The sequence below is a fragment of the Empidonax traillii genome, unplaced genomic scaffold (genome assembly GCF_003031625.1).
Source record: "Empidonax traillii isolate 1590-97213 ecotype Southwest subspecies unplaced genomic scaffold, ASM303162v1 scaffold36:size2505666, whole genome shotgun sequence".
NCBI classification, from domain to species: Eukaryota; Metazoa; Chordata; class Aves; order Passeriformes; family Tyrannidae; genus Empidonax; species Empidonax traillii.
In genome coordinates, this window is record NW_020955229.1 from 2,291,338 (window position 1) to 2,296,334 (window position 4,997).

Genomic DNA, 4,997 nt, shown 5'->3' on the forward strand with positions numbered 1-4,997 from the left:
TAGTTGCGGCAGGCCACGCACGCCGTGTTGTTGTCCGGGGCCGTGCAGCTCCCCAGGCACTCGGGGTGGCAACACTCGTTCTGGTCCGTGCAGGCTCGCTTCCCACACGAGCTGGGGCACACTGCAGGGCAGAAAACAAGGGGGCATCAACACCAGCTGCTGCACACTGGCACTAAAGCAAAAACCCCGTATACACTTTGATTCCCTGGGCGCTGGAGCGTCTCTGAAAACAAACAAACAAAGAAGCCACCAACATAAAAACCACTCTTGTAAAAAAAATTCCACTTTTCTCAGCTTTAGTTGCCTGAAAGTATCTTTTCCTCGGATCAAATTTATGACATGAGCGAAATAAGTAATAAAGAGAACTGCTGAAAGCAAGATCAACATAAGGATAATGGAAACAGGCAGCACTGGAACCTTTTCCACAGCCCTGGTATTACGGATGATTTTTTTTTTTTTTTTTTTTTTTTGGCATGCTGACTTATTGTCTTTCTAAGCATTTCTCGTCTTCCCTATTTGTGCTTCAAATTGGTCTTTCGCTGGCAAGAAAACAAGCCTCCTTCAAACAACTTAATTACACTTGTAGGAGGAAGCACTGCTCCACTGCAGCACACATGGTTAGGCTGACCCCCGAGTAGCATCCCAATGTTGCTTATGTGTGCAAAACGCGGTTTAATAAAGTATCAAATCATCATCCACATCAAATACCGAGGAATTACGGAGCTACTACTTTCCCCCTGAAGAGCCTAAGAGAATTCTGCCTTATCCTCAAATCCTGGGTTCAGAGAACAAAATATAAAAGGGGGGGGGGGAGGGGGGAGAAGGGGCGCAAATTTATGGAGACAATTCGTTTTATGTGAAAGCGTTTCAGCTTGGAAGGCACGAGCAGAATCCTGAGCAGCCCAGCTCACCACTGTGAGATCAAAAGAAGTGGCAGCATCGTATTTATGTAACAACAGCATTTTGATTACAGCGCTGTATGGCCTTTTAGCCACACGAGCCATGTGCCAGAGGCTCTGGAAACACGCAGGCTGGAAATCTGGTTTGCATTTAGTAGCTGCTCGCCACTTTCTAGCTTAGCTAAAACACTGCCCCAGCAGCAACAGCAGCAGAGCGAGTTCAGTGGTGCCACTGCAGCCAGACCCAAGGGAAGCACCACCGACATTCAAACGGGATGATCTGAGCAAACAGCAGAGAACCAGGAAAGAAGTTCGTATCCCAAAACCAACGTGGAAGTTCCTCACAAGTCCTGCATTGTGATTCCTCTCTCAGTTTGCAGCTATGGTGTTGTTTTCACAATGCCACTGAGCAGAGCATCAGCACAGGACAAAATGCATGAGAGTACTACTAGGCAATAGCAGCAATAACAGTAATAATTCCACCCCCACAAAAAAACAACCAAAAAACCCCACAACCAACTAAAAAAAAATCCAACCCCACTGCATGGAGGACCTTGACGTCTTACACAGAGTTCTGATTACAAGAAGTTGTTTTCTGACAGCTTTAGGGCAGTGCCCACCTTGAAAAGGACTTGTCAAAATGCCACCAGAGAATTCGGCATTTCTTATCAGAATGATTCTGTATCGACTCTGATTCATTTCAGTCATCTTTTCTTTTGGTGAATGGATGGAGAGGGGACACTGTGAGAACGAGGAGGTGGGGGCGTGAGGACAGCCAATGCCTGCCCAGGTGGCACAAGTATCATAAGTATCACATGCAGGCCAAAATAAGAAAATGTTTGCAGAGCCAGCTACCTGTAAGACTGCAGAGAGCAGGATTGCAGAGGCAACCACTGCTAAATAATGCATTGTGTAAAGCTGCTGGTTTGTTGGGGGTTTTTTTAGCTTGAAAAGGGGGAAAAAAAACCCCCATACACCCCAAACCCTTACACCAAAATAAAACATGCATGCAGGTGTGTATCCTTTTTTTGACTGTCATCTGCACCAGAGTAAAAGAAGTGTACCCAGATGCCACCTTAGTAAAGCATCACAAATCGCCTCTCACCCCAAGGACTTGCATTTGCCACTACTAAGGGATTAAAAAAAATAAATAAATAAATCAGTATGTCTTGCTAGCAGATGGACTGCTGTGCTGAGTGGGTGCCAGAACTCAGATTTCATGTGGTAGCTGCATTTCCAGTTCAAAGCCCTACTAAAAAAAAAAAAAAAAAAAACAAAACAAAAAAAAAAAAACACCCTCCCCAAAGTTCAGTACTGACGTATTGATTAACTACATGATTTTTTGTTTTCATCTAGACAATCCGCCCAAAAACAAATACTTCCACAGTAAGTATTGAGATAAACATAGCACAGAAAGATGGAGTTTATTTCGTTCTTGGGAAAGACTCCTGTATTCCCTTAATGCCTCTGCCATTCATGAGCAGTCTGCTATAAAAATAGGATTCCCTGCATCTCCTGGTAAATCTGCTGACTCTCGTCTACAGAAATATAAATTGGAGCACAGAAGGATACACAAGTTCACACGAAAAAGGCAATCACTGGAAAGGGCTTTCAAAACTATAGTAGTATTTTAATCACCACCGTTTTAACAGGAACTCCCGAAAACTTTTTGGAGATTATTTTGTAAAAGCTCAGCAACCTCCCTTTCCCCTCAGTCCTATTTTCTGCTTGTTCTTGCAAACGTTGGCAGAGTTTTCAGCCTGGAGACAATATGGGTATCCTGTTTCTTTGAAGAGGCAGAACAAGAACTTCTGTGTGTGTGTGTAGGACACATTATCAACAACAAAAAGCCTTATCTGCCTGACACGCCAGTTCCCTCAGATATCCCTGTTCCAAAATCCTTACTAAACAACACTGGCTGACCTCACAGCCCAGCCCCATCTGTCCTCTCCTCACCCTCCCGAACTGTGCTCCTTGGGCTTGCTAGGTTTGTACCAAAGCACGTAAAATGCAGGTTCCAAAATACTTAGGCCAAAAAAAGCGCCCTGAAATACACCGGGTAACTTGTTGACTTTAGTCCACGAGAACATCAGGGACACAAACATGAGCAAACAGTGCTGACATTTGGGGACAGAAATTATCAGGTACAACAGTGCCTTGGACCATGAAAGCTGATGACTGCATAAAACAAAAAAAAAAAACAACCCCCCCTGAACAAATCCTTGCTGACAAGCCCAAGGGCAAAAAATACTTAATTGTCATCACATGGAGATACCAAAATAATGGAAAATATCAGAGACCTTGGAGGGCAGCCACGGGAGAGGGAAGTCAAAGCAAGAGCTGGAGAAGGGCAGACCCTTTAGCATTTTAATAAAGAGATGATGAGGCTTGACTAGACCAGTGTCTAGTTACATCTGGGGAGTGAAAGTACTGTCAGATCATCAGATATCCAAAGAAGGACAGTGCAGGAGTTCCAGCACCCACAAATCAAACTTACTGGAGCAAAAGTAACACCAGTACTTTCTTTCACCATCCATGCCTCACCTTCTCTCTGATTTCTTCAACTCAGTTTTCCTTGTCAACAAAATTAAGGAGATTTTCCGAGTACAGAATCACAGAATCAACTAGGTTGGAAAAGACCTCTGAGATCTTCAAGTCCAACCTTTGACCCAACACTACCTTGTACTATTAAGAGCCAATGATCAGTTGCCAAAAAAAGGCAAAATATTCCATTCCAAGATGCCCCTTTAGTGAGCAAATCAGATTCAGACTTGACTTACAGAAAGGACACACTTTAAAACTAAATGCAAAGATCTTAGAAAGAAGAGGAGCCCCAGGAGAATCCCACTCACAGAGACTCGTTATTCTCAATTAAAACCCCCCACGATGCTAAAAACAAACAAACAAACAAACAAAAAATGGCAAGAAACAAATCATCTGTGTTTACAGCAATTGCTTCCTGGACAGGCTGACTCTAAGGAGGTGGTAGTAAGTTTGTCTGACATCTGATGCCTCCCTGCTCTGCGAAACGAGCCCCGAGCCAGCGCTCGCTGCAAACGCCCCGCGTTGACATCACGGCTACGGCGGAGTCCGGGCAGACAAAAGTGTTCTTATCACCTCCAAGACGCCATGACTTCAGCGAGGCTGCAGCAGAAAAATCAGGTGAATAAACAATCAGTCACAGGGAGCGAAAAGGCAGCCAGAGGAGGAAGACTCCTGGCAAGCGGAGGCGCCGGCCTCGGCCAAGGATGGCACCGCGCCAGTCACATGCGGGCGAGCAAAAGGTTGCCAAGTGTGGGATAAATATTTTTTAAAGATTCTTTCTCTCCTTGTAAAATTGTATTTGATCCTTCTTTTTTTTTTTTTTTTGTCGTTTGGGTGTTGTGGTTTTTTTTCTTCTTATACTGTTTGATTTTTTTAGAGCAACCCTCACATAAGATAATGTCTCAGAGAAAAAACAAACAGCAGGGAAAAAAAAAAAAGGCACCTAGTTTTGAGCAGAAAGCAGAGGAAGAAAGGAGTGTTTTCTCCTGGCCAACTACTGAAAAAAATTAACTGTCTACATTTATCCACAAAGACAGAAAAATACAGTCACTTCTGGAATGTTAATCCTTCTACTTGACAGAATTTTTAAAATACTGCATTTTAATGGGCTAAACTTTGGTACAGCCTTTCAAACAGCTGACTTCAAAACTTCGAGCAGCCTATGCAGGACCTGATTTCTTTTGCCCAGTATATTGGGAGAAGAGAGAGACTGGAGAGAGACATTACTCAGAAAATCCAGTTCCAGTGATTCATGGTCAGGGCTGGAATCAAATCACTACAGAATAAAGGCTGCAATAAGGAAATACACATATTAAATACATGCAGTAACGTGTTCTGATCACAGGAATATGAGTAAAAGTCATCTCCAAGGAACTGAAGAGGCCACTCAGAGCAGCTGTGTAAATCTTCATATTACTACAGAAACAGCTATTAGCAGCATATCAACAATGGTGTATTTTGTTTTGTTTTGTTTTTCTTCTGTTCCCCCCCCCCCCCCCCAGTACTCCGAAATTGTTTATCTCACATTCAGGGAAAATCCTGAAGGCAAAAAAA

At 43.5% G+C, this 4,997-nt stretch overlaps 1 protein-coding gene across 1 annotated transcript in view; it reads right to left on the reverse strand.

Moving 5' to 3' along the window:
* IGF1R (insulin like growth factor 1 receptor) overlaps positions 1 to 4,997 on the reverse strand; it is a 136,073-nt gene that overhangs the window by 37,662 nt on the left and 93,414 nt on the right. The gene's annotated exons all lie outside the window — the stretch shown is intronic.